We start from the raw sequence: 21,107 nt of genomic DNA on the forward strand, positions 1-21,107 counted from the left end.
AGATAATTTTTTACCATATTAAGGATGGTTCACAATCTAACTCTTTTGCATAGAGTTTTAATCACTCATATGTAACCTCCATGAGAGAAGGGTTTTGCCCATTTTGTTCACCCTAAATCCAGTGACTAGAAAAGTGCTTAGCACACAGTTGGTGCTCAAGAAATACTTGTTGGAGGAATGAGTCCACGGGAAGGAGATGCAGCATCAGCCCAATGCCTTTCCCCTACATATATTTTTCTTTTCTTTTTTTTTTTTTAAGATTTTATTTATTTATTCAACAGAGATGGAGACAGCCAGCAAGAGAGGGAACACAAGCAGGGGGAGTGGGAGAGGAAGAAGCAGGCTCATAGCGGAGGAGCCTGATGTGGGGCTCGATCCCACAATGCCGGGATCACGCCCTGAGCTGAAGGCAGATGTTTAACGACTGAGCCACCCAGGCGCCCCTAGTTTTCTTTTAAAGTAATTATGTTCTGATTTGCATTCACGGACTTCATCACTCAGAACCACCCTTGCACACCCCAAATACTCTCCATATTAGTAGTACACTATTCCTGGAATATACGGCTGATTTGATTTACTTAGATTTTTATAACTAACCTCACATTAGATGCTGCTGTTTGGGTTTTTTTGTTTGTTTGTTTGCTGTCTGTGTGTGTCTGACTTAGCTTTATTTAGTCTACCCAGAATGCATTCTCCTTTCTTTTCGTAAAAGGCCCTATTTTCATCTGGACAGTTACCACTTCCTCATTCTAAGCCCCTGAGGTTCAGGTGAGGCTAACTGCACCGCTGTTCTGGGAGTGGACGCGGCCCCTGCCCCGGGTCTGCTGCAGCACCAGATCGGCCACAGTGAATGCTTATTCAGTAATGGGAATGGGACCCAAGTGGGACCAGTGAGTTCCCTCCCCAGGACTTGTCCTGGAGTCGTCAGTACAGAGATGCTCTTACTCTGCTGTGGTTCCGAGCCGATAGAATGTCAGCTTGCACCTGCCGGGGGACCCCCTGCCACAGCCCCAAGCCTGGGAACGAAAGCAGCACAAAGGAAATTTTATGTGCATGTTTTCAGCATGCCAAAAGACGTACTGTCATATCTGTGAGTAACGTGAACGAGGAAGTTCCTTTTTCTCTCCTTAAGTCCATTTGACAAAATGAATTTAATATTCATAAATTAGAATTATTGGTGTCAGGTCTGTGCCAGCCTCATAAAAAGATTTGGGGAAATATTCTTTCTGTTTATACCCTGGAATAGGTTAGAAAGCCAATGACCTACACCTCCTTCCGCTCGTATTCAGAACACGTTGAAAAGTAGACACGGGATATAGGCGGAGCGAAACTCTAGGAGACCCTTTAGTACTGTCAAAACTGGCCTGAAGAATTACGTATTTCACTTAGAGTTTTCACGTAGTTATGTTTTTCTCATTCCTAATGTTTTATATTATTATTTTCTCCATTTACTCAAAGCCAAATTCCCATGGATTGCTTATTTTAACCTATTCAATTGGCAAATTTTTAAGTTAGTTACTAGGTGTGCTTACACTCCCTCAAGAAGAGACAATTAGTGTGTTTTCCCTCAGTCTCTCTTCCTTCTGCCTGTTAGCACAATTGGAATTTTTACTCTGAGTTATGAAAATACGTATTTCTTCTATTTTAAGAGACTAGATTTCTATTTAAAAATGAGATTTACTGGGGGCACCTGGGTGGCTCAGTTGGTTAAGCATCTGCCTTCGGCTCAGGTCATGATCTCAGGGTCCTGGGACTGAGCCCGGTGTCGGGCTCCCCGCTCATTGGGAAATCTGCTTCTCCCTCTCCCTCTGCCCTTCCCCCTGCTCACACTGTCTTTCTGAGTCTCAAATAAGTAAATAAAATCCTTAAAAGAGAGAGAGAGAAAGAGAGGGAGAGATTTACTGGATTTAGTGAAAATCAGTATTTTTTCTTACGTATTTCACTTTCCCAATCTGATCTCTTATTCCTGATTACGTTTTAATCTAAAAGGCATATTTCTTCAAGTCCTTCATAAGATGTTCAGAGGTACATACTCTTTTGAGCCCTTGCAGCCCTTGGTTGGAGGACCGTAGGAGCCACCATTTTGCTTTGCCACTGTTACTCTTCAAAGACTTCCCAAGTCTACCAGCTTCCACGGTTACAGATATGAACGTGAATGTCAAAATCATTCTTTCCCTTTGTAAGTCGCCTGTTCTCTCTTTTTAAAAACTTCTAAAATGCACTTTCTATTTCTGGAAATTAAAACTTTACCACAAAATATTTGTTTGTATTATTTTTATTAATTATGTATATAACCCTGTGACTTTGAATCCAAAAGTATTTCTCTTTATTCAGCTCCAAGAAATGACATTTTAAAATTATTATTGTTTCTCCATTCTTTCCTTTCCCTCTTCTGGAGTTGTTTGTCTTTGTCAATTTTACTTCCTGATTCCATCCTCCATTTCTCTTTTATTTGCATTCAAATTTTTCATTGATTTATCTTTTTTTGTCTGTATTCTGGACTATATATTTAGGTCTATTTCTTAGATTAATAATCCAGTTTTCAGTCCTCCATATATTTTCACTCCTCTTGTAGAATTTCAATTTTAGGAGTTTTTTAAAAATTATTTTTTCTAATTTTTGAGGGTTCTCTTTTATTATTGTTGTTATTTCTTATTTCTCTTTTGTAACATCTTGAATCTCATTGAAAATTTGTATTAAAGCGTTCTCGGGGCGCCTGGGTGGCACAGCGGTTAAGCATCTGCCTTCGGCTCAGGGCGTGATCCCGGCGTTCTGGGATCGAGCCCCACACCAGGCTCCTCCGCTATGAGCCTGCTTCTTCCTCTCTCACTCCCCCTGCTTGTGTTCCCTCTCTCGCTGGCTGTCTCTATCTCTGTCGAATAAATAAATAAAATCTTTAATTAAAAAAAAAAGGGTTCTCTTTCCTCCATTCTATTTAAAAGGGCTCTGTTTTATTTTTATGTGTCAGTGTTACAGCTTTCCCATTAGGCTTCTCATTCTCTCAAATTCCCAGCATTATGATGATGACGATGTATTTTCGTTCTTCTTTTTTTCATATTTTATAAGATTTTATTCATTTATTTGAGAGAGAGAAAGAGAGCACAAGTGGAGGGGAGGGACAGAGGGAGAGGGAGAAGCAGCCTCCCCACTGAGCAGGGAGCCCAGCATGGGGCTCAATCCCGGGACCCCGGGATTATGAACTGAGCCGAAGGCAGATGCTTAACTGACTGAGCCACCTGTATTTTCATTCTTATGAGAATGGCCTAGACCTGTCAGCACCATGAGCCAGTGTGAGTTCCCTCAACACTATTGAGGCTGGGCTGTTGGGGCCTTGAAGGCATTAGACCCTGTCCAGGCAGAGCCACAACAACAGATAGACAGGCTAGGATTCCTGAATTAAGGACGGAGAAGGCCACCGGGTTCATGAAATTATCCTGGTTCATGTGAGGGCAAAGAGGGCACTGGAAAAGAGCAGTGCCCCTAGGCAGGCCTGGCCTACCCAGGACAGCCGGGGCCAGCAGGGCCAAGCCTATCCTGGGGCTGAGAATACCACCCTGCCTACAAGTCTGGCAGCCCCTGGGCTTTGATCCGGTCTGCCTGAGATAGGAGCCATCGCCTGCCGCAAGCAGGTCCCCCGTGGTTGCCTGAATCGTCTCCATGGTAACAGTTGCCAGTGGGGCAGGTGGGACTTCTTCCAGGCTTCCTTTCTTCCCTGAACTCTGGCCACGTGGTGAAGCCATCTCAAAGGAGTACCGAGACAGACATTTGAGTTCAAAACATCAAGTTAAAGTCTTTCCTTTCGCCTCTACACTTTGAGAAAATATACTCTGCTATTTGTAGTTTGGAAGGTAAAAATAACGTGTTTTCTAAAAGGGGACTCATGGCATGGTGGCAATCACTTCGTGTGTGAAGTCAGAGAGCACACAGGGTTCACGGCTTACCGCGAGCCAGGCCTGTGTTCCTTATCATCGAAGCTTGCTGACAGAATGGGCCCATGCCTCTTCCTAACAACCTTGTGAAAATCAACACTAAGAATGTAAAGATACTCTCTTAAAAGTAAATCATTATGAAAATACAAGCTGATGTTACTATTAATATCAATAAGAACTGGAGTTACCATGAAAAAGAAATGGATTGGCTCACACAGCAATAAAGCTCCCTGTCACTGGGCACATTAGTGAGCATGTAGCACAGGCCTCTCGTAGAGAGATTTGGGGAGACGGATGCATTGGACATTAGAATCATTAATCTCCAAGTCCCTTTTCAATTTTCTACAAGTCTGTGATTCATTCGGCACTTGGAAGTGTCACAGGCCTGGGAACCAAAATTTCCCTGAAGTTACACTCAACTCCATAAATTAGAAGTCAAGTAGGAGCAAATATATTCTAAATTGGGGTAAAGTATGGCCTCAATATGTGGCTAATGCACACAGACTTCTCTTTCACTAATGACAAGGAAAAATGCTACAGTGGGAATTCTCTCATAAAATAGCTAGCTGCAGCCCATTGTCATCATCCTGACAGGCTGAGGGAGAGAGGGACCCCAGACTTAATTAGCAAAATTTGACAAATTTTCTCTTGAGCCCTAGGCTTCAAGCACACCTGCCCCTGCTGTCTCCGAGGCCCGTATTCCAAGTCTCCAGGCTATACCGAGATGTGGTATAAGTGGATGAATTCATATCTGCAAGTTATCAAGAAAAACCATCCACCCATACTCAAACCCGAGCAAGAATCGCATCTCTGTCAGTTATCATATCCAATATATTCTGAAAACTAATGAGCCTTGTTAGATTTCCACTGGAAACTGACAGGAGACCCCCATCTTCATGAAACCAAATACAGAATGCAAAATGAAAGGGAAACTCAAATCTGGCTAGTGAGGATTTTCGTGATTTACTTAATTCATTAATCCAAACAACACTAACAAAGAATCCTTTGTGCGCGGAGGCACAGGGCTCAGTACCATAGAGAGAATCCAGAAAAGAACTGGTGATGTGTTCTGTCCCTTAGAGGTTTATGGTAACAAGTGCCAACATACTATGACAAAGTAGAGAATAACCATGATAAGTAGGAGTAGGAGGTCCAGTTGAGGGGGGGGTTAGTGGGACCTGGGAAGGTTACTTCTCACCAGGAAGATTATGAAACATTTTCTGGTCAATCAGTAATTGAGCTCAATCTTGAGGAATGGGAAGAATACAGATGTGTGAGGATGAAGACAGGGACGGCCCAGAGACAGATAAGTATGGAGAATATTCACAGGACAAGAAGCTAACGCATGGTATTTATCAAGTGCTTACTGTATGCCAAGTGCTGTGCAAAGCTCTTGAAACAAATTATTTCATTCAATTGAGAAAACTAGGGCACAGAGAGATTGAGTAATTTCTTTGAAGTCACACAGCTTAGACGTGATAAAATTGATACAATACCTGGTGATGGTTATAGGAGGATGTGTAAAAGCCACTGATGCTATATCAAGAGGATATGGGATGCCAAGTTGAGGAGACCAATGTGTCTAGCTCTTGAGATAGTCTCCCTAGATCTTGTTATTGAAAAGATTCAATAACTGTTACTCACTATATTTTCCATTCATCCTGGTGTTTTGGGAAATCTTGAAAACCTAGACTTATTTGACAGAGTGAAAATAGCCAACTCCCATTACTTTCTTTACCATATGGTTCTTGGTTCTGAATTCAAGAGAACACTGAGGTGATTTAAGGAAGACCAACTATAAGCTGGAACCACTTGACTTGGGCAGAGATGAAGGAAGGAGCCTTGAGAAGGGCCCTTCATGAAAGAGTCAACTTAGTGGAATAGAATAGAATCCCACCACCCGCTTCAGACTGAAGAAGACGGTCCTATTGTGTGGAACATAGGATAGACGAGAACAAGAGTCAACAAACCAGGGGTCAGCAAACCAAATTCAACTTGCCACCTCTTTTTGTAAATAATGTTTTATTGAAACAAAGCCAAGCTCACTAATTCATTGCTACTCTCATGTGATAATGGTGTTGCTCAGCGGTGCTGCAGAGATCATGTTGGTGTTCCGGCCGCTCAAATATCTGGCCCTCTACAGAAAAAGTTCTCTGACCTCTGAAATAGAAAAATCAGAGCATGCTAGTATATTCACATTGGAAGGAAGAATGGAGATCATTTATTCCCTTCCCCTCACCCCCAACACACAGATAAAGAGACTGAGCCCCCGAAAGAAAGAGATTTACCTAAAATCGCAAGACTGGTAAGGGACTATAACGGGCTGCTAGCCACCAGACTAGTGTTCTTTCTCCCACACTGATCCTGAAAGACTAAAGTAGCTTGCTGTCTTTCTTTCTTTCTTTCTTTCTTTCTTTCTTTCTTTCTTTCTTTCTTTCTTTCAGATTTTATTTATTTATATAGTGGAGGGGGAGAGGATGAGGGAGAGGGACAAAGAGGACTCTGGGCTGAGCGTGGAGCCCAACGCAGGTCTCGATCTCACAACCCTGAGATCATGACCTGAGAGGAAACCAAGAGTCAGCCGCTTAACTGACTGAGCCACCCAGGGGCCCCAAAAGTAGCTTGTTTTCTACACAATTACTCAGTAGCTAATTCCTGAGATGCTGGGTGTCCAGCACCAAGCTTCCTCAGGGTCTGTGGAGGGGGAGAGTAGAAGCCCTGGTGCCTTCCCGTCGTCACATGGTCTGCACTGGAGGTGGTGACAGGCCTGACGCAGTGGAGCTGCCCCGGAACACCCTCCCAAGTCGGCATCTGAGGGAAAGACAAACCTCACCCCGAGTTCCCTCCAAAGTCCCTCAGGAAGCCCCACACCAGGACCGGCTTAAAGCTTCTCATTGAGTCCACCACCCCCGTTCCCGGCTAGAACAGACGTCTGCTTTCCAGTGAGGCCTCAGACGAAGTAGCTTGTGCCAGCAGCCGTATCACCGAGGAGGCCCTATGCCCCTCAAGGGCACACGGAATGGAGGCCTTCGCCAGACCCCATGCTCAACCTGGCATGGGGCTCCTGTGCGTCAAGTTGGGGTCCAGGGGGCATCCCCACATTATTCAGATTATTTTCCTGCTCTTCTTCCCCTCACGCTTGTGAGTGCAGGATGTATCTCCACCAGATGTTCGAGGGGACCTGAGGCGGGGTGTGATCAGGTTCCCGTGCGCCCTAGAGATTGTCCACATGGTGGGGGGTGTGTGCAGAGCATATGTGTGTGTGCACGTAGGAAGTCGGGCACGAACGTGCAGGGAGGGGTGAGAGGTTTCCCCAACCAGGACAGTCTGCGGAAACAGCAAAATTTGATGTGGATTTTGTCTCCGAGGTTAACAGAATCTTGGAATTAGAATGCCATCTGAGGGCCCAAGGCTCCCAGACTGCACCCAGGAGCAGAAACTGCGCCGCCAGCATCCCGGACAGACAGCTTCTGCCTGTGTCCTCGAGGGGGCACACTCACTATTTCCCCGGGGGAGCCCACCCCCATGTTCAAACAATGTCAACTGTCAGATAATTATTCTGTACATTAAAATGAACTTTCAGCTTCTAGTTCTATCTTCCAGAGCTACATAGAATGAATCTCTCTTCTCCCTTTCCTCATGATGGTTCTTAGGGTACACCCACATCCATCAGACCCCTTTCCTGCCCCATCTTCTGTCCTCCTGGTCATGGAGCAGCATGGACAAATGGTGCCAGCATGTGCATGGGTGCGTACACATATATGCACATGTGTTGAGATGTGCAGGGGAGGGAGGGAGGAGAGAATTACAGCAGTTCTGAATTAGTGAGGTGTAAAAACCATGTGTGAGAGAGGATTGAAAAATAGGCAGACCATATTGCACAGGGTGTTCTAGGCCAAACTAAAAGTTTGCACTCTAGACAGGAGAATAACACAGTCTGATGGACAATTTAGAAAGCGTATTCTGCCTATACGGTACAGAAGATATTTGCAGGACCAGGCAGGAAGCCCATTAAGAGCATACTGCCAAAGTCCAAATGAGAGATGATGAGGCCCGAGCAAATCAGGGCACCAAAGATGGGCAAAGACAGGGCCCAGAAATGTTCAGCTGGGACCAGAAGAGCTGGTGATGGGTAGAGACTGTGAGGGAGAGAAAGGGATCAGGGATGATGCCAGGGGTGACGGCAGAGTCAGCACATGGGGCATCTCCAAAAGGCTGCCACCACCGGAAATGTTCATTTCATGGCCTTGGAGCCCTCCCAAAGGAGAATATGCAGAGAGAAATGATACATTAACTGCGGAAGCTGGCAAGGAGTGAGGAATAAGAAACACTAATTACAGGCCAAGATAATTAACCAGCAGGTCTGGGATCAGCTGCACGTAACCTCAGCTCATCTGCGCTTGGAAATGGCCAAGGGAGGATGCGAGGGGCAGACTGTGGGCAGGACATTTTGCAAATGCTAAGAGAGCAGCTGAGCTCAGACCTCGGTGACACTTGAGTTTGATGTACTTGGCACTTTAGTTCCGGTTGCTGGAACCCTTGGGGTGCCAAATGCACTGCAGCCAGCTGTCCAGTTGTCCAAATGTCACTTATGCCTTGAGGCCACTAATTACTGGGCTCCCCTTTAGCCTCATTGCGTCACTCCATTAGGGGCTTGCTGGCGACGTGTACAGGAAATGGATTGGAGGCCATTAGAACGTCCAGGTTGAGAAGGGTCAGGTCTTGCCTCCTGGGAGGAAAGCCGGCTTTTATAATCTGAAGAAGGAGAAAGATCTCAGGACTAGGACAGAAGAATTTGCTCTTGTCCCAGCCCCGCCACATGGTCTTGAGCAAGCCAACTGTTTCATGTCCCACAGCCTCTGCTTGCTTATCTGTTACCCAGGGCATAAATCATCCCTGAAAGCGAAGACCAGATGAGATCAGAGATTTAGGAGTATGCATGTTGTGACTGCTGGTGATGTGAATTGCTAACCTGAACACTGAGGTACATTGGACTGGGGACAAAGAATGCGGGGTTTCAATCCTATTCCCGCTAGTATGTCGTATGACCTTGGGCAAGTCACTTCTTCCGGCTAGGCCTCAGTTTCTTCGTCTGAAAAACTGAAGGGATTGGTCTAAATCAGTGATTCTTAACCAGAAATGTACACTAGACTTGCCTATAGAGCTTCTTAAAAAAGCAAGGGCCCACACGCTACCCCTGAAGCAAATTCTCAGGGGAGATGAGAATCTCATAACCACTGAGGATCACTGGAATGGACAGTCGAGCCCCACCTGCCTCCCACCTCTGCGTGCCTGCTCCCTTCACACCCGAAACAACCTGATTCCCATCCTCAGATAAGCCGGCCCACAGCCTCAACACCGACCCTGTCCTCAGGCCAAAGCTCGGGACCTCAGCAGCAAGTCCTGTGGTGCCCCCCTGGCTTTGACCTCCTGTTTTCCTCTCACCTCTGAGCCCTGGCCTGCTGTCCAGATGTGGTGTCACCTTGTTCCCTGAGGAAGCCGCATTGCGGGGCTTGTCCAACGCAGAGGGTCAGGGCATTTGTCTTGCTTTTCTCAGAGTCTGAGATCCCGTCCCTGACTCCAGGCTAAGGGGAGGAGCCCTGCTACTGGCAGCATCCAAACACCCCCTGCTGATGGACCCCTCCTTTTGTCATGCCACGCCCAGACAATGCTACGCCATCCAAGATTGGTGTGAACTCTGTGATGTGGCTTCCTTCCCACCATTTACGCACAATCAAGTGGGTGGCGTGTTCTGCCAGCAGCCCACCTTAGGCCTGTGGCTTCATTCCTTCCGCGCTCCAGCCTGGTTCCTACTCTCTGTCCAACTGCAGTCAAGGTCGTTTTGATCAGTTCTGCCCTACCGTGTGATTTCAGTGGTTTCTAATAGTCCTCCCAACCAAAAAGTTAGGACCAGGATGGTTGATTTTGACCTCCGGAAAAGCACTGGGCCTCGGTTGGCTCATCTGTAAAACAGGAATGTCGGTATTTGCCGTGTAGGGGCATTATCTCTGACTCAAGTGCTTCTCCCCACGGATTAAGTGAACTAAGTACTACTTGTCCTCAAGCCTTAGGGCTTAGACATTCCTTCCTAAAGAAGGTTTATCAACATTCCCCATCCTCACTGTTATGCGATCTGATAACTTTTCCTCTGCAACTCCTTAAACTCATGTAATTAATTGCTAATGATCAGAGCTAACAGTCTCTCTCCCCTAGCAGATCCTTAAGGTCTATAAGGGCAGAAACTGCCTTTCTTACCCACATGCAATCCCCCATGCCTAGCATACAGTAGACGTGAGATGTGTCTGATGACCCACAGATAGGATATTGAATGTGCCTGGTCCACGCTATTCCGTCCTCTCCACTCCTAGGGGACACCACTAAGCCAGTCCCAGGATCGGAGCCCCCAGCACAAGGGAGCATGAGGGCAGCGCTGAGCTTCCTTCTGGACCCTGAGCGGGAGCCACAGGCAACAAGAAATCTGGTGAGAATGATTCCCACAGCAGCAGTTAGCAACTCTGAAATCCTCAAATTCAAAAGAATTTCATCCGAGAATCTTCTAACAAAATAGTGGTACCAGCTGGGCCAGCCCATGGAGACCTTGTTCTAATTCATCTGGAATATGGTCTGGGCTTTGGCATCGTTCAGTAATTCCCCCAGGAAATCCCAACATGCAGCCATAGAGGGCAACGCTTGATCTGGTGCAACCCCTTTTCGGCTATGAAGGGCAAGCACAAGGGGGAAGGAACTAGCTGAAGACCCCGCAGTAGCCTCGGCAGAACCGGAGCTAGGACTTCAAGGAGCTCACCTTCCACCCACAGCTCCTCCCACTGCACCAAGTAACAAATTGAAATCCCCTTTATCAATCGCAGAGGCGGCCTTCCTGGCACCAGACAAGGCTGGGGGCAGACAGCTTGTTTTTTCCACCCTGAAAAAATGTGTTATTAAAAGCCTGTTTATGCAAGAAGGATATAATTAAAAGTGAATGAGTGTAATTCCTTTATCGCAGTGAATATTAATTAAAGGTAAACACAGCATCAATATTCATTTAGAGGAGGATGGAGGCTGAGAAGCAGACTGCTCACACCCAGGCTGTCAATCACATCAGAAAGGAAAAGGATGACAGGACCCCGAGAGCCAAGTGTTGCTCTGTTTGCCTCAGCTCCTCTCGGATTAGAAGTTAGCGAATCTGCTGTCAGCATGGGCTCCGTGACCGTGCGCGTCTGCGTGGGCACAGGTCTGCGTCTGTCTGGCACAGCCCGTAGGAAGTTTCAAGCTGTAAAGACTCTTCTTCATCTGGGGCGAGCACGCTGCAGGGGCAGTGGGTCTCCTGGGCCGTCCTGGGAAGGGAGAGGCCTAACAGACCCACAACCAGTCCTGGTGCTCTCGACGGCGCACACTGGAAAAATGGTAAAAGCACGTCCTTTCCCAAGGAAAATCCCAAGGCTGTGCAAGTCCCCAGATCTGACAAATCACTCATCCGTGAAGGCCTTTGAAGATGCAGATTGCCGGATCTTACCCTGGTCTGAATCAAAACCTATGGACTGAAGCCTGGGAATAAGCATTTCTTTTCTTTTCTTTTCTTTTTTTAAGATTTTATTTATTTATTTGACAGAGAGAGAGCCAGCCAGTGAGAGAGATAACACAAGCAGGGGCAGAGGGAGAGGAAGAATCAGGCTCCCAGGAGAGGAGCCTGATGTGGGGCTCAATCCCAGGACCCTGGGATCACGCCCTGAGCCGAAGACAGACGCTAAATGACTAAGCCACCCAGGCACCCCTGGGAATAAGCATTTCAACAAACTCTGATGTTAATCCTGACTTTTGACCAAGCTCAACATCTTTGTTTTGATAGGTCAGTTAGGGTCGAGAATCATTTCACTCATTGATTCATTCATTCATCTGATAAGTATTAAACGTTAGGCGCTATGGTAGTCATGGGTGAAGACAGAGAACAGTACTGTTTCCAGTTCCTTGTGGTCTAGCAAGAAGCACTGACATACAAGAAATGCAATTACAACACGCAGTGATGATTTCCATCATGGAGGGAGGATAACAGGAGGATGGGAGCACAAAGGCAGGTGAACTGAGCTCTGACGGTGGCTTCCAAGACAGCTTCACAGAGAAGGGTAGTGGAGAGCCTGTGCGTGCAGCATGCTCTCCCAGCCATGAAGACGTGGAGCCTTGGAGACATGAGTGGAAAATGAATTTAACCAAAAGGCAGAGAAAGTTTCATGAGGTTGATGAGTGCTAGACTGATGAGTGTATGGATGTCATGCAAAGGCATTTGGATTTCACCGTGTCGAAGAGGAAAAGACGTCCAGAAGACTAACCTACACTGTGGTGGGTGATGGTGGGAATGCATTCAAAGACTGCAGGCTTGGGGCGCCTGGCTGGCTCAGTCAGTAGAGCACGCAACTCTTGATCTCAGGGTCATGAGTTAAAGCCCCATGCTGGGCACAGAGATTACGTAAAAAACAAACAAACGAAAACCCCCAAAAAACAAGAAACAAAGACTGCAGGCTTAAATGCCTCTTCATGATATTGGACTTACAACCAAACAAGGGTTTGGAGGATGTTAAAAAGAAATGGCAGTTGACATCCATCCAGGAGCAAGACAGTGAGTTGAGAGAAGCAGTATATTCCTAGAGAAGCTGAGTATGTCCTGAATAGTCAGAGGAGAGGAGGGGAGAGGTATTTCAGGCTGGGCAAGACTTGGCATTGGGACCAGCAGCAGTACCGAGCAAAGGTGCTAACCATTATAGGTCAAGAAGGTCTTGATAGGCTTTTTGCCCTGTGGCTGTGGGCAGCCACCAAACCATCTCCTAATGAGAACGGGGTCAGGTTTGGCTACAACAATGTAGAGAGAGCAACAATGTGGGTACCAGTCCTGATGACCAAGAAGAGGTGAGCTCCATATTCACATGGGCCCCATGTGATACATTTTATTTATTTATTTATTTGACAGAGATAGAGACAGCCAGCGAGAGAGGGAACACAAGCAGGGGGAGTGGGAGAGGAAGAAGCAGGCTCCCAGCAGAGGAGCCTGATGTGGGACTCGATCCCCGAATGCCTGGATCACGCCCTGAGCCGAAGGCAGACGCCCAACGACTGCGCTACCCAGGCGCCCCCCATGTGATACATTTTAGAAGGAAGTAAATGCATTCTCTTCTGTCTGAACTGGCCTTTAGAATCAGAGTTTCTCAGCTCTGCCAGGACCCCTAGAGTTTGTCCATATCGACTTCTACAGCACGGAGATGGGCAAGATGAATGTCAGAGAGAGCAAGAACCTACCCACTGTCACTTGGTCACCTAACCCCACACGAAGTGAGACCTTTTCCTTATAGCAAACTCATGCTGGAATCACCTGGGGAGTTTTATTTTTTAAAGATTTTATTTATTTATTTGAAAGCGAGAGAGGCAGAGAGAGAGGGCACACGAGTCGGGGGGGAGGGGCAGAGAGAGAAGGAGAAGCAGACTCCTCACTTGAGCAGGGAGCCTGATGTGGGACTCGATCCCAGGACCCTGAGATCATGACTTGAGCCTAAGGCATGAGCTTCACCAACTGAGCCACCCAGATGCCTCATTCTGGGGAATTTTAAAAACTATTGACGCCTGAGTCCCACCCCAGAGATTCTGGCCTTATTAATATGGACGGGAGCCTACTTCTGAGAGTCCTAAACACTACCCAGCTGATCCGAATGGGCAGCAAAGCTTAAGAGTCATAGCTCCATCCTTACTCTAGTTAAACAGTCACCCAGGAGGTGTTAGAGGGAAATTAAAGAGTTACTCAGTGATTGAGGTGTTAGCTAAGACGATTCCCATCTTGATGGCAGAGTCTCTGTTTTTCTTTTATATGTAACTTGCTCACTTCCCTTTCAAACTCTGAAAGCAGCTCACTAGAGCTGCTGTCCAAACTATACAATAAATCTGTTTTTCTATAATCTAAAATTGAACTGTATCTGTATTTCCCCTTGTTTATAACAAAGTTAACCTCCTCTTGCCCCACATTATACAGGCGGATCATTTTGGATTTGAGATCTAGCATAATATTGATTGTTTTAATAGTCAACAATTATAAAGATTTATTTTTAAATTGTCTTAGTTTCTTTACTCAAGGATGTTTCTCTCTGCAATAACTTTCTCTTGTGTTTTTTTTTTCCTTTTGCTAGACCAAAGCTTTCAGAAATTCTTATAGTGAGAGTTGCTGTACAGACTTCGTATGTTTAAAATGCTTTTATTTTGACCTTACATTTTAATGATCATCTGGGTTAGTATAGAATTCCAGCCTCAAAATCATTTTCTTTCCTATCTTAAGATATTATTCCATTATTTCTTGTAGCCATTAACAACAATCACAAGCTTGTTGTCAATCTCGTTCTTTTTTCTTCGTAGATCATCTGTTTTCGCTCTGAAAGATTTTAGATTGCATTTGGCTTTTTTTCCCTTTCATTATCCGGAATTTCAGTAAGATGTGTCTAGGGTTGATTTTTTTTTTTTTCACTCTCCTCAGAAGCCTGGAGTGTCCTTTCAATCTAAGCATGTATCTTTCTCCAGCACTGGGATATTTTCTTCTACGAAATCTTTGATTTTCTCTCATTCATTTGGTCTCTTCCTTCCATCTTGAACTTTATCACAAAGATACTGGACTTCTGACTCTTTCCTCCAAGTAATCAGAACTTTTTCTAGATGTTTTATCTCTTGATCCTTCTGTTCTAAGAGCTGGCAGGATTGCTCAGGGACAGCTCACAACACACTCATTTTCTCTTCACCAATGTGAAGAGAAATGTGGTCTGCCACCTCATGTACTGACTTTTTCTTCAACAAGCACTTTTTCACTTCTAAGGTCTCCCATTGGTACTTTTCCAGAACATTCCATTCTCGTTTCGTAAGTGTAAATATTAATTACATTTCCCCATCTTTATTTATTCTGTTTTCTCTTTCCCAGGGTGCTAATTTTTCTGTTTGTTGAGTTTTGTTCCTTTCTTATACAATGTTTGTTTTCCTTAAATCTTCAGCAATTCTTGGTAACATGCCCAGTTTCTATTAGAGATAGCTTAGAAGGCCACCTGAGTGCTTTTTCCTTACCAAAATCTGACTCTCGGCTGTGATGGGAGGGTGGGATGTGCTCTAGGCAATGAGTCATGCCTGTGGCCAGACTTCTGGATGTGGGGGCTGCCAGCTTCTCCTGGATGTCACAGGGGCTGCCCTGCTTTGCAGCCCTAGCACACAGAGGCAATGCCTATTCTAAGGGCACTCACCCATGCCGCTTGCTGCTTGGCTTAGTGGAAGGAGAAGATGATGATGGACAACACGAGCAGTGGGTCTTGAGACCATCTAGACCTGGGCAACCACATTGCTGATATTCACGTGAAGAATAAATAAATATGTCTGAGTTTTATTAGCCCTGGGCTCCGAGACAGATGGGGAATATATAGACAGAACTTAACTCACAGTCAGAAGGACCTTAAGCACTTCACTCTATTGCTTCTCCTTATTGTGGGGATATATCATCATCAAGCTCTGTATCTATCTACAGCTATGCTATCTATATAGAGACATCCACATGGACATTTCCGCAGATATATGCTATATCTCTCTCTATACACAAATATCTAGGATACATAGTGAAAGATGTATGTGCAGTGTTTCACACAAGACTTGGCACTGGAATGAGAGCTACTGTGAAAGAGCACTGTCACCCAAAGCCATAACTCTGCTTATTTCCTCTGTCTCTACTCTTTATGGAAAATCATATTTTGAGTCAGAATGGGTCTCAGAAGCCATTTACTTCGATTCCTTCATTTTCACTTTTTTTAAAGGTTAATAAATACATGAACATTTTAAAGTTAAGACATTCTCCTTGTAGAAAATATGGAAAGTACAAAAAATGTAAAATCATATAGAGAAAAAGAATTCATTCATAAACCCATTATAATTAGCAATATCAGCTCCGTAATTGGTGAGGTGTGACCCAGGGAAGAGAAGCGGCAGGCCAACAATCCATCGGTCAGCAGGGCATGCGTGGGCCGAGCCTCCTCCGTACCAGTCCTCTGTACTTCCCTCTGATACAGGTAGGCTTTGGTGTTTGTCTCTCAGTTAGAGGAACTTAAGATTGACCACAAGCCTGGGTGGAGTTACGATGTCATTCAGGAAGCTCAGAGTAGCCCTCAGTTCTGCCCGCTTATGCCCTCCTTCGTGCCCATAATCATGCTGGTCACAGCAATGTCTCCCTCTTGAATCCCATGGCTGCTCAGAGCCGAAGAAATCATTCTGCTCTTCGCTTGTCTTTAAGTATTAGTGTGGCAGGTGTAGATGCCATGCAAGGACCAGTCTTGGGGAGGGAAGTAGCGGGAGCTGTGGGGGCTGTGCAATTATTCCCCTGTGCAGTCTAGAGAACTCCTCTAGAAGTGCAGGGTCACCTCCATCTTGAAGCCTTCCTTCCCCTGCCCAGATGTGAACCCCAGCTCCGTGCTCCTTCGCAGTTAGCACCTCCCCCCACCACACTGATAGAGTATGTGTTTACAGGTCTGCGCTACCTGATGGATTATGAATTTCCTAAGGCAAGGATCCAACACCTAGCATAATTCCAGATGCATAGCAAGGGCTCTATAAACATTTGCTGAATGGATGACTGAATATCTGAATGAATACATTTTACCAAATATTTCAGAAACATTCTTGTTGATACGGAAAGAATGCCCCAAGAACAAGTGAGACAACTCCACCTACCGTACTACGTAGGGCATGAACAATCGTGCACTTCATAGCTAAACCATTTAACCAGCCTGTCTTCTAGTAGCATAGACATCTATTCCCTGACTTACCCCACAGCCAAGGGTGGAAGGCATGTGAGTGGTCATTTACTCTGACCCTGCAATTACTGCTTGAATGGATGCTACAGAATCCCAGAAGAGTGCTCAGCTAGGTTCCCGAACTTCTCCAGTGTCAGCGACACACCTGCTCTCCTATTCACCCTACTTCAAAATCAGCAAAACACTGTTTTTAAAGAAAGTATCTTAAGAAACGGAAAGAGAATTGAATTCAAAATTAAAGGTTTAGAGGGGCACCTGGGGGGCTCAGTCAGTTAAGCATCCAACTCTTGATCTCAGCTCAGGTCTTGATCTCAGGGTCATGAGTTCAAGCCCTGCATTGGGCTCCACAGTGGGCATGGAGCCTACTTTAAAAAAATAAATAAGTAAGAAATTTAAAAACTAAAGGTTTAGATTTGAAGCACAGGTTACTCTTAACCGCCTGTTGGGTTTATCTCTTTACTATTTTAAACCTCATATCTTGAATTTAGGAATACAAATAACCCCTGTAGCAGGCTGGCCATGGGCTAAGTGTGAAAATGAGTATATAAAACTATTTTGGGAACAATGAAACAGTATATATATTTAAGAGAGGAAAGGAAGTGAGGATGGGAGGTTAGTAGGGAAACAGATATCTGTTCTAAATAAAAGAGAGTATCTGTCAGAATAAAGGAGAAAAGATCCTTCTCTGAAAAGAGGAAACCCCTGGAATCATGGAATATCATGTTAGAGGGATCAGGAATGCCTTGCTTATGGTTACGGATGGTTATGAGCTGAGTCAGTGGAAAGAACAGTCCCCAAACTAATCTGATGCCTCCACTGTCCTGCCTCTTTCCTCCCACCTTTCTGGTCTCTAAGCCTCTATGAATATAGGCTTTGAGCTGCACAGCTGAGTTTGAATTCTGATTCTGCCACTGATTGAACCCCCAAAAAGAACTTCACTTCTCCATCCATCACTTTCTGCATCTGTAAACTTGGATTGATCATAGTGTCTGCGCAGACGGTCCTCTCTTCCCTCTTACCCAGTTTTACTTCCACAGTCTATCAGTACAACTTCCTTGGGTTTACTGTCAACTTCCTTCTCCCTTTCCTCCCCTGGGCACAGAACTTGCTTTGTAAAACCAGGGCCCTAGTAAACCACAACCCTCCCCCACTCCCTGCTGCCCCCATGTGGCAGAGTGGAGCTTGAGAAAAAGTCAACACCACCCTGAAGACCCGGCTTTAGATACAGAACCAAGGACCACAGCTGTGCCCATAAAGTTGCCCAACTGTCACGCTCTATTTCCTTAGACCCCTCACTCTCGTCCCACTGGAAACAACTTTACAGCATCCCTGTCCTCAACCTGCCTTTGCTGGCACTCTCAGCTGATGACCTTGCTTTCCACATCTCTGAAAAAATGGAAGCACTCAGAAGGACACATCTGCAGACTTTCACAAATGTATCTCTAAACCCACCAGCATTTTCAAACAAGCATTCTACCTTCTCTCCTATTACTAAAGATACAGTGTCCGCCCCCCCATCTAAAGCTGTTATGTGTTGAATTGTGCCCTCTAAAAATTTCTGTGTTGAAATCTTAACCCCAGCACCTCCGAACGTGCCCTGATTTAGAAACAGGGTCGTTGCAAATGTAATTAGCTAAGATGAGGTCATACTGGAGTAGGGTGGGCCCCTTAATTCAATACCACTTATGCAAAGGGGAAATTTGTTCACAGTCGTGCACACAGGAAGAACACCATATGAACAGGAAGGCATGGACAGGGTGATGTGCCTGCAAGTCAAGAAATGACAAAGATTTCCAGCCAACCACCGGGTTGGGAACAGATTCTCCTGCACAGACCTCAGAGGGAACCAACCCTGCCAATATCCTGACCTTGGACTTCTAGCCTCCGAGACGGTGAGGCAGTACATTTCCATTGTCTAAGCCAGCCGGTTTGTGGAGCTTTGTGATAGCAGCCCTAGAAACTATGACAGAAGCCAGCTCTTAGTGACTAAAGTGACTGGATTCTTACCCCGTTTAGACTACCCAAAGGCACTGTTCCAGCAGTACTCCCCTTTCTCTCCTAAGCCTTGATTGTCCCATCTCTGCTTATTTTCATGTTGATGGACTCATTGTGTCCAATTCCTCTTCTCTTTTCTCTTAAACACACTCAAACTAGGCTTGCTTGCCCTTTACTCTGTGGAAAGGGGTTCTTGTCAAGGTCATCAATGACTTCCACATGGCTAAACCCAAAGGCCAGTTCTAGGTCTTGCTCCTGTCTGAGCCACCAGTGACATTTGACACAGTGGATCCTTGCTGCCTCCTTGACACTCTCCCTTTCCTTGGCTTCTGGGACGACACACTCCCAGCTTTGTCCTTCCTGTCTGTTCCTTCTCACTCTTCTGGGGGGTCCTCATCTTCTCCCAGACCCAGAATGTGGGAGACCCACCCCAGGGCTCTGGCCTTGGTCCATCCTCTATCTACACACACTCCCTGGGTGAGCTCATCCAAGCTCAAGGTTTTAATGACCACCTATGTGCCAACAACGCCTAAATTCATACCTCCAGCTGGCCTCTCCCCTGAACTCCAGACTCACATATCCAACTGCCCACTCCAGTAAACACCACATATCCCAAACTGACCTCTTGTTCTTCCTCCAAAAGCCTGCTCACCAGCATTCTCTCTCGGCCAAGGAAAACTCTGTTCTTCCAGGCGCTCAGGCAGAAACCTGGTATTCATTTTTAATTCCTCTCTTTCTGATCACAGATCCAAGAAGTCCTATTGACTCTACATTGAAAATATATATAAGCCTTTCTCACCCCCTCTGCTGATCTACCAACCTCTCTCACAGGATTATTGCAGTAGACACTTGACCAGTCTCCCTAATTCTTTGTTACACCCTACACTCTCTTCTCAACACAGCAGTCAGAGAAATTCTGTAAAACGTAAGTCACATTAAGTCAAATCCCCCAGTGCCTCCCAGTTGGTGAGAGAAAAAGCCAAACCCCTACAGTGGCCCCTTAAGACTTTCATGGCCTCTGCCAGCCCTTATATCTCTGGCCTCATCCCCGCCATCCTCCCTGGCGCCTCCACTCCAGCCATGGTGCTCCTTGGTTCTAGAGCATGTGGGCTGTTCTCACTGCAGAGTCTTTGCACCGCCATTCCCTCTAACCTGCAGCACTGGTCCCCCGGATACCCACACAGATCCCTTCCTTACCACCTCCATGCCGACTCCAATGTCACTTCCTCAGTAAGACCTACTGGACCAACGACATGAAGCTTATCCCTGCCTTCAAAGGCTCCCTTTTCCTTCCCTGGGTCCATCACTTCCTAATACACAATGCAACCTAACCGTTCATTAGAGTTATGGTATGTGCTCTGTCTCCCTGTACTGGAATGTAAGCTCTGGAGGGCAGGGATTTATTCTCCTGTTTTGCTTATTTATATGTATAGTAAATGCCCAACAAATATTTGTTGAATGACTAAATAAATAAATGGATGAGTAGAAAGGGTTTAGAAGAAGAATGTATGGCACAAAGTAATTCTTAATAATTATTCACGGTCATCAGTATTACCTCCCGTTACTCAGATCAGATTTCACAGCGTGCAGATCTAGGAACTAGGCTGGCAGAGTGCCCCCTAAAGGGAAGACGTTGGGCGAGGAGGGGAGGAGGGGAGGCTTGCCAGGTAATGAAGCTTATCCAAGCCTCATTTATTTCCAGTTGACTTGCATGGGCTTTTTTTGGTTTTCCTCCAATTGCTCTCTTGTGCCAGCCTTGGATGGATCCCTTGGCCTCACCCTGGCAGGGCCCTACTGAAATCACTGCTCTGGGCTTCTCAGGAGAACCTCGGGCCCAATTTAGCTAGTGGGAAATAAAAATTAATAACCTCAAAGAATTCTTAGCCTATTTCTGCTGTTCCCTCGTTTTCAGGATTTTTCAGTCTTTAAGAAGAAATAGGAGAATTCGGCCCAAGCCCAAGAGCCAATAGCACTTAATGTTGGTGAACAAAACACAGGGAGATGGTGAACAGCCTGTCGAGAACTTCCGGCCTGCAGTAGAGAATACAAATGGGTTTTAATTTGGTTTTGTTTTGATGAAAGGGTTTGCAAGGGAGTTGATTTAATGTGGCTTATGTTTTCGCAGGACCACCCTGGCTGTAATTTTGAGAAGAGAGTGTGAAGGAGCCAGGGTTGAAGCACAGTGTGGGGGCCTCCCAGCCCCTCACAGGACACACGGGACACTCTCTGTGCTGAAGATACGTGTGTGAGCTGGGACAGGGCAGACACAAGGTTGTGTTCAGTCAACTGATTTGTACACACGCACTGCACATAGGTTTTCCTCAAAGCAGGACAGACAAAATTTCCTCAACTTTCTTAAAAACAGGAGAGAAGG

General features: G+C 45.8%; 1 long non-coding RNA gene across 1 annotated transcript in view; it reads left to right on the forward strand.

The window, feature by feature from the left end:
* The window catches only part of LOC117802396, a 52,027-nt gene extending 33,415 nt beyond the window's left edge, over positions 1-18,612 (forward strand). The window contains exon 3 of the long non-coding RNA XR_004625770.1: positions 18,449-18,612. This is a non-coding gene — a long non-coding RNA (uncharacterized LOC117802396). The remainder of the gene's footprint in view (positions 1-18,448) is intronic.
* Positions 18,613-21,107: the final 2,495 nt, after the last annotated feature.

The sequence above is a fragment of the Ailuropoda melanoleuca genome, chromosome 1 (assembly GCF_002007445.2).
Source record: "Ailuropoda melanoleuca isolate Jingjing chromosome 1, ASM200744v2, whole genome shotgun sequence".
Taxonomy (NCBI): Eukaryota; Metazoa; Chordata; class Mammalia; order Carnivora; family Ursidae; genus Ailuropoda; species Ailuropoda melanoleuca.